Source organism: Stigmatopora argus, chromosome 15, assembly GCF_051989625.1.
Source record: "Stigmatopora argus isolate UIUO_Sarg chromosome 15, RoL_Sarg_1.0, whole genome shotgun sequence".
NCBI lineage: Eukaryota > Metazoa > Chordata > Actinopteri > Syngnathiformes > Syngnathidae > Stigmatopora > Stigmatopora argus.
Window position 1 is genome coordinate 3,617,662 of NC_135401.1, and position 12,354 is coordinate 3,630,015.

The 12,354-nt window shown below is 38.2% G+C and overlaps 1 long non-coding RNA gene across 3 annotated transcripts in view; it reads left to right on the top strand.

Annotated features, from left to right (window-relative positions):
- The first annotated feature begins 604 nt into the window (after positions 1 to 604).
- Positions 605 to 12,354, top strand: part of LOC144090251 (uncharacterized) — a 94,390-nt gene continuing 82,640 nt past the window's right edge. For 2 of the 3 annotated variants that reach the window (XR_013305316.1, XR_013305315.1), the window contains exons 1-3: positions 605 to 749; positions 1,371 to 1,501; positions 2,152 to 2,398. This is a non-coding gene — a long non-coding RNA (uncharacterized LOC144090251). Of the gene's footprint in view, positions 750 to 1,196; positions 1,299 to 1,370; positions 1,502 to 2,151; positions 2,399 to 12,354 lie in introns of those variants that run through there. The other variant, XR_013305317.1, reaches the window with a different exon arrangement.

Genomic DNA, 12,354 nt, shown 5'->3' on the forward strand with positions numbered 1-12,354 from the left:
TGTATATATAAATACATACATATATATATATACATACATATACATGTATATATATATACATACATACCTATTTATAAACGTATATATACATACATATTTATTTTACCAGTTGTGAAATATGACATTAATGCTGTAAATAAAATTTAACACTTGGTGAGGTCGAAAACCTCTTTTATGCAGTCATTTCACTTTTAAATCCAAAATTTAAAAAAAGTCACCGCCTCTGTCTGGGGACTGCTGTCACACATGACTGATATTTCGAGAGACTTGGCAAGAAAACGTCTCATTCCGTCATGTTACAGTGATAAGACACAAGGTCGTACGTTCTTGCTCCCTATGGGGAAGACAAGGCTGTAATTAGTCTCGACTCACTGCGCTGACAAGCTGTCAAACTTGAATATTATGTGTTTAGCACCCAGGCCTCTATTTGTTAATACTCAACATCAAAAAGTGAATGTAACGGCTTTTGATAAAGTGAATTATTGCTGTAATCTCAGCAGATGTCATTGCAGCAATCCAGTTTTGCTATTTTTTTTGTTTCCAACTGATTCAGGGGCAAACATTTTGACCAATGAGGAGGTTTCTGTTGAAATCAGCAGCAGCTGACTGCAATCAATTGTTTACCCTAGTGAGACATGAGATCTGTGCAGAGGTATTATTTTGTTTGGCTGCAATGTAAACAATTATGGAATATTTTGGGGACCTCCATTTTAATAAAAAGGCAATATACCAAGATGTTCAACTCTAAGGTAAGTTTAAATTAAAAAAAAAAAAAATCCTGTTACTTTATGTGCTATTCTATGTTTACATTTGCATTTGCATTGGGGAAATGCATGCACACTTAAATGCAAATGTACTTTTTGGAACATATCTTCAACATTTCAAACTCAATCTATCAATATTTTTGGAAAACTAAGTCAACCAGTTTAATAACATTTCATAAAATAAGTTTCCTCCCTGGCAACTGTGATATCCAGGAGAGTTATGTTCTGCTGAGGCATCATAACATTTTAATTTTTCTCTCCTTCATGTTGTTTAAAATCATTAAGAGCATGAGTGAAGTAACAAAAATATGCATGCAAAAATAAGTGTTTTTTTTCTTTTCAGAAATTCAATTTACTAGGTTGCTGAACTTGTTTCTGTGTGTACAACAAAAACAGAGACACATTTCCCACAATGCTTTTCATGGCTGAAGAAGCTTTTTAGCTAGATTGAGTTAGCAGTGGTTCACATGGTGAAACAAGAAATAAATGTTTGGGTCGCTGTGCTCATTTGGATTAAAAATCTAAAATCATCAGGTTATTTTTAGATAGATATGTAAACATGGTTGGGTTCAGTATTCTAATGAACACATCCTTTGTCTGTCCTAGGTCATATTAAGTGTCTCATCTAGCCATTGAAGAGGGTCTTATCCAAATAAAGAAGAAGAAAAGGCGGAGATGAGACGCTGCTGAGAGAAAAGCTTTACCAGGTGTGACAGGTGTTGACCTGCCTTTCTCAGGTAACTTCTATTCACTAAATAGTTGAACTCAAGGGTGTCCAAACTGATTTCTACCAGGGTCACTTTTTCCCAAAATCAAAAGCTGCCAGGGTGAAATTGAAATCTAAAATTGGCAAGAATGGAATGAGATTACAAACATTATTTTTTTAAGATGCTATTTGAGTATTAACTCATTGGTTTCCATTGACGGTGATAAGCGTCCAAGCCATTTTGATTGGGAGGATTGTCAGTCTTCCTGGTTAAAATGCATTGGACGTCTATTGCCGTCAATGGCTGTGAAACATGATACAATTAAATGGATTTGATATGCATATATGGCAGTGAATAATTTGATGGAACAAAATAATTCAGAGATGTAATTTAAAAAAAAAAAACAATTGCAGAACAAAAAATATCCAGCAACAGCAAAAAAAACTATTAAAAAATCACAATGATAGCTCAATTTATCACATTGGATTATTTTATAAAATATGTTTAGCAAAACAAAATACTGAACTCCTACAAAGATTGAAAATTCAACATGTCAAGTTTTGACCTCTCAGTTGTTTACGTCTGTCCCTCGTGTTAAAACCGAGAATTGCAAAACAATGTGGTCTGAATTGAAGCTTCTTCTGTGGGCCGTATTCAATAATATTCTCATTTGTTTCCAGGCCAATGAAACCTGGGCAGCGGGCCATACTTTGGACACCTTTGCACATCCAATGCATCATTCTAGGCATTGCCAGCAGCTTTCAAAGGCAACTTGCAAAGCTCTGTTGCGGATCTCTGACTGTATCCGTCATTTGGGATGAAACACTGAGAGCAGAGATAGGCTAAGCAAACACATTCCCATCCGCTAGTGAAAATGGATACGCTGTTGACCTGTCCACTCACACAAAAGCCCTTCCCAAAGATCAGGTGAGTAACCTTCCTCTTCCCCGAATCACTTAGCTAAATATTGTGAGTGTGGCTCTTTTATATCTCGGAATCTGTCAGTTTACCCTCGGAGTCAAAGGATGAGAAGATTAACACTCCTGCCAGGTGGGGGGGTCTCACATTTAAAGTCAAGTTATCGTGTAGGGTTACCTGCTGACAGATAGGTTCATTTCAATTGAACATATTTGACTATTTAAATGTAGTCATTTAATTTAATGAAATGGTTAATAGTGAAACAGGACAGGATTAGTAAATTAGTAAATTTGTTTCACAGTCCTCAATATACTACCAAAAAACCCTTTAAAAATGAGCAGTGAATCAATTTTGTATAAAAGATATGAGAAATGCACAAAATAGAAAAAAATAAGGATGTAAAACAATCAAAACACAAGCACGTAAACACACTTTAAAATGAAGATAACAAACCAAAATAAAAACTAAAGAATAAAATTGCAAAGCAAACAGTTTTAGAATTTCGTGATGATGAACGGTAGTCGAGGCCACACAAAAAGCATCATGGAGTCGCTTCTCTGCCTGGCCAATGGGAGGCCAGGGATGTATTGGGAAAGCAACTCTATATAAATGCACAGTTAATTTATGTTTTGGGGGTTGTTAGTTCCGTATCTTGCAGCAAAATGTTCCCAAATTGAATTTTGTAACCTGATTTTTTTTTTTTTTTTAAGTAGAAGTACCACTGTATTTTTCCATCTGTAGTTTGTGGCTTAAAATGAGGAGCTCCATTTGTCAGCACATCATCATGACCTTTATTTTCCGCTGGTTGCGATGAATGTAGCTAGATTGTGCCCCTGAAAAATCTTCGGTGTAACCCCTCTCACTTCCAAGTCATTTCAAGTCCTCTCTGCAATAATCAGAAAACTCATTGTATGTTTGTTCTTTGAGATGAAGGGATGTTGTTCTTCACAACAGTGCACATAAACTGCATACTGCAATTAAAATAATGAAGAGAAAAACAGGCACGCAAGAGAAAGCATACGTTTTATCCTAATTACGATCAACATTCTTTTCCTAAAGTGCCAAAATGTGCTTTTTCCAATCTCATCTCATCGCATTGCACTGGGCTGTGGTTCAACTGATTGTGCAGGGTTTTTCCTACATGGGGGCACATTGACTAGAGGCAGTGGAGGGAGGAATGTCAAAGTGGGAGATATCCACTTGGGTGGCAGGCCGGCAATATTGAAGACTTCGCCGTACTCACCTTTCAATCGTACGGTGGCTCTCGAGGGCAAAACACAATGGCAAATTCGAAACACAAAGACAAATTGTGTGGGATGTCACCAACACCAAGGCTGATTACATGTCCAAAATGAATGCAAGATTAAACGCGCTAGTTTAAAAAAAGTCTATAAACCGTATTGGGAAATTTATGGTATAGAATAATTTTTTAAGTGTATAGCACGTGTCTAAGTGGCAGCCCGTGGGCCAAATCTGGCCCGCCGCATCATTTTGTGTGGCCCGGGAAAGTAAATCATGAGTGCCGACTTTCTGTTTTAGGATCAAATTAAAATAAAGAGTATAGATGTATATTAAATTTCCTGATTTTCTCCCTTTTAAATCAATAATTGTAATTTTTTAATCATTTTTTCTGTGTTTTTAGTTCAAAAATCATTTTGTAAAATCTAAAAATATATAAAAAAAGCTAAAATAAACAGTTTTAGATCTATAAAAACTGAATATTCAGGGATTTTAATCCATTTATATAAAAAAATCGAAATATTATATCTAAAATGGTCCGGCCCACATGAAATCGAGTTGACGTTAACGCGGCCCGTGAACCAACCGGAGTCTGACACCCTTGGTGTAAAGGATATGATTATTGCAGCCTCCCTCGGTTGCCAGTATTTTACGGTAATCGTTTTTTCTATTTTTTTAATAGCGTATTGATTGGTCGCTTATAGCTGTTTATTGTAGACACCCCAAATCAGTTCACACTTCATTGGAACACAAAAGTTTGGTCCTTGACTGCAAACAGATATACTTTAAAAGATGATCTTGACATCTGTTGGGAATGTAGAGTGGTCAGTGCCATGTTGTCATATTTTCCCCAACTCTGAAGTGAGACCCTGGTTTTTCTTTTGGGTTTTTTTTTTCTCCAAGGACATCTAGCCTAATCCATTTCATCTGTCTTCATTCATCGGGTAAAGGATGCCCAGCTCTGAGTCGTTTTGGTGTAACTGCAAAGCTGTTTTTCATAAGACTTAAATATCTGCTAAGAGTCAGGGCGTGTTCCGCGTTCACAAAATGACGAGGAACATTTCCTGGTCGCTGGTGCTCAGCGCAAAGTGGACGCTTTTATTATCTTCCCAGACAGCAGTTGTGCAGCAACAGTCCCCGGGAGACTAACACGCCATTATCAGATCCAACGTTGAAAAAGTTCCAGAGGATTCAAAATATAATGATCGTAACCACAAACAGCAATTCAATATGGCCCACATTAATAAATCATTCATTATGTTATTTCTAGCAAATCAAAATGACGCTCCAGCTTTTGGAAGAGACGATTTAACCACATCTTTCTGGAAACAACTATTAAGTTATGTCGATTTTCGGATACATATTCGCCATAATGTTCACCACATTTACCGTATTTTTAGACCGAGTCACACTGGAGTATAAGTTGCAGTAGCCAAAGAATGCACAATGAAATGTAGAAAATATAAGTTGCATTTTTTTGGAGGGGATTTTTTTTATTTATCAGAAATCAGGAAAAACATATTTCAAAGTCGTAGTAAAATAAACAACAATAGACAACGTAAATATGTATATTTTTTTCAAATGCCCATCCGAACTACATAAGTATGTAAAATACGGTAAATGAAATATTTAAGTTAAATGATGAAAGCAAATCATCGCGTATATTTTCAATATTAAATGAAAAAATAATTTGTGACAAACATAACGTTTTGCGAGGAAGGATTCCAATGGTAGCACGTGGCCTGATTTTTCATTTTTATAGCGTTAACGATACATATATTTGAGCTCCGACTTCCTTTTCAAAATAGTCCATTTATATGTCATCCTCATCATTTGGGGTTTGACTATTTGGACAGCTTTATTTCTTTGTGCTTCCCACTCTGAATGAGCTGCAGAGTGTTCGCTACAACACTGTTGGGTATTCTCCTCCTGGAACACTCGCTATGAATCAGGGCTAAGTTTCAGCCAAGGCTTGGACAGGCGTGTGTGAGTGTGTGTGTGTGAATGTGTGTGTGTGTATGTGTGTGTGTGTGTGTGTGTGTGTGTGCACTGGACTGGAGACCACACAGGTTCCACAAGCACGTCTAAATCTCACTGCTGCCCTCTATCTTTGTCTGAAGACGTCCCTCAGGGATGAGGGTCACAAGTTCAATAACAGCGGGGAACCCGCACTAGGATGAACACATCCTCGCTGTTAATTGCCCTTCCAAAACTCCCGGGAAAATTTCATGGCTGCTTAACAGCTTGGAGCTTTTTTTTAAAGTCATCTTTTTGAAATATGCCAATATGGTGTGTTTTGGTTTCATATGTTCATTAGGCATCTGATAAATTGGAATAAAGCAATATAGCTTATTGACTTAAGGAGTGACAGTGTATTATTGACTTGCACATTTAAAAAATAGGTTCATTTTCAATAATATTAGGAATAAAGTATTAAAACAAATAAGAAAATGCTATTGGTTATTGCAGATTTTGCAAAAAAAAAATTTTAATCTGCTGTTATTCCTGGACAGTAATTTTAAAAAACGGTTAGTATTTTGTAATTCTTTTAATTTTCTTGGTGTAATCTGATTGCTACTTTTAATACTTTATTCTAGTGTTTTTGTATGTATTTATATTTTATCTGATGCAATGGCATGTGAATTTCCCGGATGATATTCAGATCTTTTCTCTTTACTTCCTGGGTCATACAGTCAAGAAAATGACATCTTGATATGAACATTTAATCCTTCATCTCTATTATCTTACTACTGTGAAAAGGACCTAACACATTCTTACGCTGAAAGGTGTTGTTTCATCTGGAACTGGTTGGAAAATGTGTGATATTCTTCTGTTATGCAACGCACAATCTATCTGCAGTTCTGATCTGATCTAATCCCCTATCAGCCAATCACAATTTTCCCCAAATGATATCATTGGAGTTTGCTTCTTTCTGAACAGTGAAAGTGATCTGAAGAAACCTTGAAGCTGAGCTTTTGAAAACAACTTGGTAATCCCCCTATGCTTCCATTATTAAATCAACCCCGCATACGCAGGAGAGTAAAAAAAAAATGCCACCAAGTATTAATGGTAGGGGAAAAAAAACGGAACACGACAGCACCGAATGAATTCTATTAAATGTCAACGGGTGCCCGTCACTCTCCATGTGTTAAAAGTCCACGGTTAGAGTCTGTGTGAGCTAACATGAATGCACACGTACATTGGCCATCCTCAGTCTGCTGTGAAAAGAGACTTCCATATGTACTTGTACATTCTGCGGGCCTTTAACCTGCACCAGATGTCATCAATAAATACCCATGACCCACGGAGGCATTTCCAACATGTGCGCAGGATCGCGTGTGTTCAGCGGCACGGCTTGTCTGGCTGCTCGACACCTGATTAAACTGCCAGCCTTCCACGCAAAAGACAAGATGCACAATGAACAGGGCTCTCCTCCAGAAAGCGAAATAACAGCTGAGCCCCTCGGGAACAGTGCTTCTGCTCTTAAAAGCTCTGCTACTAAGTTATGACCTAGCGCCTCCACGTTCTAATCTTTCCGCAAACATCTGTAATGGGAGCCTCCTCGATTATTTTCACACCGCCTCGGTTTTCTGTTGACTTTCGATGCAGGGCCGGTGTGGTAAAATGCGGCGTTAGCGTGCGCCGGAGTCACTTGTCGCAGCTTTGTCCATCGTCAGTGATGCATTACTATCCTGACTCATCTTTTCTTGCCTGTGGCTTTGCGGGCAATTGTCGAAGTGGCTCAGGCCGGTTGGAAACGGCTTTAAAGACTCCATCTATCTACGATATGGCTGTCAAATTTTATGAATGGATTTTTTTTTCTGTAATCCTGCATCTTGGAAGTAATTATAACCATCATTATGAGCGATGAGCTCCCTTGAAGTCATTGTCAATGTTAGACTGATCCTTCACTCATCTGCATCTGATAACCATCACAGATGAGCGGTGCATTTCAAAGGACATTTACTTCCACGGGACATCTCAGAACCAGTGAAAAGCTAAATTTGATAGATTGGACTTTGCAGAGCCACAACCCATAGTACTTTCCATGAGTAAAATACACCAAAAATATGCTAAAACCAAAACGATTTTACTGTTTACAGACGAACATCTTCCCCAACAAACAATTCAGGTTACAAAACGCCTCAATGGAGATAATTTTGTCTCTTGATATGAAAGATGTCTAAAAAATTCAAACATCCTCCAATACAAATATCTGTATGCTTGCAGTATTCTATATTTTATTTTGAAATTGCCATGATAGAGATGCTCTCTTTAGTGGCCTCCCATTGGCTAGGAGACTTTTTCTGCTGTTTGTTTTCATTGTTCTAACAGTTTTTCCAGTGTATTTTAACCACTTTATTCCTTAATTTTTCATTTTCAGCCCCAAATAGTGAACTTTGTTGAAATAGGGAGTGTGTTTTATATGCATGTGTGCGTATGTTTTCTCGGTTGCCGAACATTTTCATGTCATTTAAAACAATGGAAAATGTTTTTACGTGGGTGGGTGTTTCATTTTAATGCCTTAATAAGTAATTTTATTTTTTTGCTCTCTTGTGTGCTTCTCACTTTCAGTCAAAATTGGCACACTGGCCATTTTTAAATAATTTAGTTGGTTGTAAAATGAAGACCGTGGAACAAATTAGGGAAGCATCATCTAAAATGCGTCTCTACTTGTGAAAAATCCATGTTATAAAACCACTTCTGGGACGAATGAATTTTGTAAGTAGTATTGTAGTTTAATTTAATTTAGTTTAATTTTGTAACTGTAATCAATTTTCTAAGCTGTCTAAAAAAGGTCCCAGTTAGGCTTAAAGAAGCCCTCCAAAGTGAAAGGCCGCTCCTTATGAGACGTAGAATTTCAAGCCATTGTGTAATTTTATACTGTATGTCCACAGTAAAGATTGCCCAAGTCATTTTACCCCCAACAGCCTCAGCACCTGATCAAAAGTTTGCTGAAGGTCTTAAAAATTCCTCACCTTCAGTTAAATTTATAGCAGGACTCATTAGTTGGAATAAAACCAATTAATGTGCATACAATTTAAAAGTGACCTGTGGGTTTAATAATGAAGCCGAGTCTACTTAAGCATGTCTTTCCCAGTCTCGTCTGTAGTTCAAGAGCTCTCATAAACGTGCTGCCGAAGGAAACGCGAGGAAATGAAAGCTTCTCTTGGCTTTACACCACAATATATATTTTTGGGAGGAGTTGTCCTTATGTTTTTTTTCTCATAAATAAGTAAAGGCCTTAAACGGTCTTGTGATCTAGCGTTATGGATAAATATATAGAAACCAAAAGGCTCCGAGTGAATGTTACGCTGAGATTTGTGCGCATATCTCCACCGTGAGTCCACGTAATGCTGTCCCAGAGGAATAGGGGTATTAGTTTAGAGAAAAGGAAGCCACTACCTCATTATGTTGCTAATTTTAGGCACCAGGAAAAGATGTTTGGGCATTCTGGGCCCAGAATCCAAGTGCTGGAGAGTTACCCGCTATTCTTGCTATTCCCCTGGGGGAAGCAGGGCTACATTTTGGCTTTTGACCTGACTCAAAGAAACCACTTGCAACATATACAGAGAAACTTCAAAAGTGACTTATCAGAGGCGGACATCAAATGTGAATGATTCCATATGAAAAAGCAATGCTGTTTACTGTAATTAGGGGAACATTGTTCCATTAAGGAAGTTAAAACAAATCAACGTTGCTTTGGTTGAGAAGCTGACAAGAAAGCAGTGGGTAAAAAGTTAGGTTAGATATATATTTTTCATTTTATTTCTTTTAGCCATTAAATTCTTTCCGGACATTTTTGACAATAACAAATGTGCATTTTTAACGGAGGCTCCATTTTGTTTGTAAAGAGTATTTCATACCTGTCACTCTCAGCTAAATGCTTTCCTTATTAATTATTGCAATTCCCCTTTTTAAGCAAATTAAAAAATAAAATTAAATAATATATATATTTACTCACACGGCGCACCTAGAAGTCTAAAATTTTGTGCAAATTGGACCGGGTGCCCAATCAATATGCACTAAATTCAAGATTCTGTAGATGTCGCTGTATGACGCTGACAGCTTGACTGTTTGGGTACATTGCTTGCTGTCTCGCTATATATTTATATAGTCCACATATCATGCTAAAAGCATGACGATATTAGCAGTCGACGATTACATTTTCGTCAGTGACCGAGACAACCCAGAATTGAGCCAAAATGGGTAAAACGAGATCGGTTTTACAAAAAATGTACTTTAAAAATTCCCATACAAAAGTTGTTGTATGACGTACACAATTTGAAATTATTAAAAAATATATATAAAATAGGGGTTGACAGGAATTGTATTTTATAATATAATTCACATCTTGTTTTGGAGCTTTGTTGTCACCATTAGGGTAGCTCCTGAGTACCCAGGTATCGAATAAAAGGTGTATTTATTACTAATAGGCAAACTTTATTACGATCCTTTTGCGATTAACGTTCCATTGATTTTCTTTGTTTGTTTCAAATAGCATGTTCCTCTGTTCAGTCTTCTACTGTATTTATAGAGTGTTAGGGGAGGGTCAAAACTTGAAAAGCCCATTGAGTGGCAGAAGTCTCTTAAAGCCTGGCGTCGGCTCTGGGTTTGACTATAAACCTGGCAGGAGCTATGGGGAAGGGGAACGGAGGGGGTCAACCCAACAGAACTACCGCGGTTGATTAATTGCAGATGAAACAAGTGACACTCTGACACTGGCTGGGACAGCTGTAAAATTCTGCTACACTTTTTCGGACCGTGTCACCCAAACGGTACCTCAGTATCTTGCAACGGACCACAAGGAAAAATACACGTGTCGTCAATAAATCTGTAAATTTGTAATCCCGTCTGAGTTTAAGGGTACAAAGCTATCGTACATGAAAGTAATATTAGGATTCTAAATATGATCTGCACTAAATCACCTCACCACAGCGATTTAAGACTAAAATATACAATGGGACCTTTTTCTGGAGCCTCCCTGGGATGGTGAAAAGAAAAGTGTTTGTTGTTCCGTTGAAATATCCATTTAGGAGGCCGCACAAGAGAGTACCGTCCCTTCCCAGTCACGTCAGACCACCCACCCACTCCGTGTTGAAACACGGTCATTAAACCATTTCCCCGGGTCACTCCTAATCACACTTGTTAAAGCTGTGAACTGCTGGAAAGGGACCCCGCTGCTAGACATGCAGTAGCCTAAGTCTACTCTCAATTTAATATTACAATACAAATACAGGCCTTTTTTCATCTCATCACATTTTCTGAACCGCTTTATCATTAGGGTCACGGAGGGTGCTGGAGCCTATCCCAGCTGACTCTGGGCCAGAGGCGGGTGACACCCTGAATCGGTGGCACACGGAGACGGACATCCTTGCCCACTCAAACCCAAACCTAGGGGCAATTTAGAGTGTCCAATCAGCCTACCTTGCATGTTTTTGGAAAGTGGGAAGAATCCGGAATAATGTATTCGTTAAATATTTCCTCTTATTGGTCTCATTATTGTGGCTTATTTGTATTTAGACAGAGAGTGGCATGGCTGAAACGCTATACACTGTGCATATCTGCCTAATTTTTATCTCCCTGCAACTTTGACAGGAATAACAACTGTCTGCTTTGTCCCGCTGTCTCGGTCCGTGGTCTCTTTTTTAAACTCTTGGAAAGTTCAGAAGCAATAGTGCAATGAGAAGTCCTGGCGTGCCAAACCGACTGTTTGTTGTTTCCCGCACATTTCAAGGACACTGCACGGCTTCCGTGGTCAACATGGAAGTCTTTTAGGGTCGATCAAAAATGAGCAGTCTCTAAAGGACTTGCCTCATGCAGTTGGAAGCAACAGGGAGATCTTTTGATGGATTTCTTCATTTTTGCCTATACAGCCGAGCTCTCTAAGCTTTCCACAGCCCCGTCAATCGCTTTTACAGTTTGTCAATAGAACGAAGAAGGATCAAACTAAATTTTTACAAAGCATGATATTTCCCATACATCACGGTTTTAATGTTTCACTCTATAATTTTGGTTTAAATCTTACACAGTCTCGCCAATTACAGTATTTACTGAAAATATGCTTCAATTCAGTTATTTCAGTGATTTTTAATTCAATCATAAACAACGGGCTGAACAGACGACGTCTTTTTGAGTCTATCTGTTTTTGCTACCGAAATGGCGCCGTTCAAATGGCAGCCGGTGGCGGTAGCTCCGTCCACTCTTGCTCGTTTTGTGTTTTTGCTGCTTTTCTGTCTTAATGATTTGATTTGGTGATTCTTAATGATCCCATTGACTTTGATTTGCTTTGTACTTTGTGTGTTTGCTTTTGCTTTGTTGTTCTGCGGCCTTTGCGACTGTACTGTCTAACTTATAACTGTGCCTTTTCTTGCTTCTGTCACAATGAAATTTCCCGAATACGGGATGAATAAAGTTATCCAATCCAATCCAAAATCACGTTAAGCTTCCTGAGAAGAAGAGAGCATTGTCACGTTGAATTTTAGACTGATTGTATACCGACTGACTGGATGAGGTAATTGGCATTAACTGTCTTTTTGGCAGCAAAAATAGTTGGAATAATGTTCGTGACGTCAGTTCAATCTTGCGCTCAAACAATGGGCGAAGAACCCGGGCCACCTTGGAAAGAAAATGGCTCGTCACGATGGAAGTCAAAAGTTAGGGGACCGATTCGAGCAAAGCTCACTCCCAAATCAAAACCTCACTGTATCTGTTTTGAAGCCAAA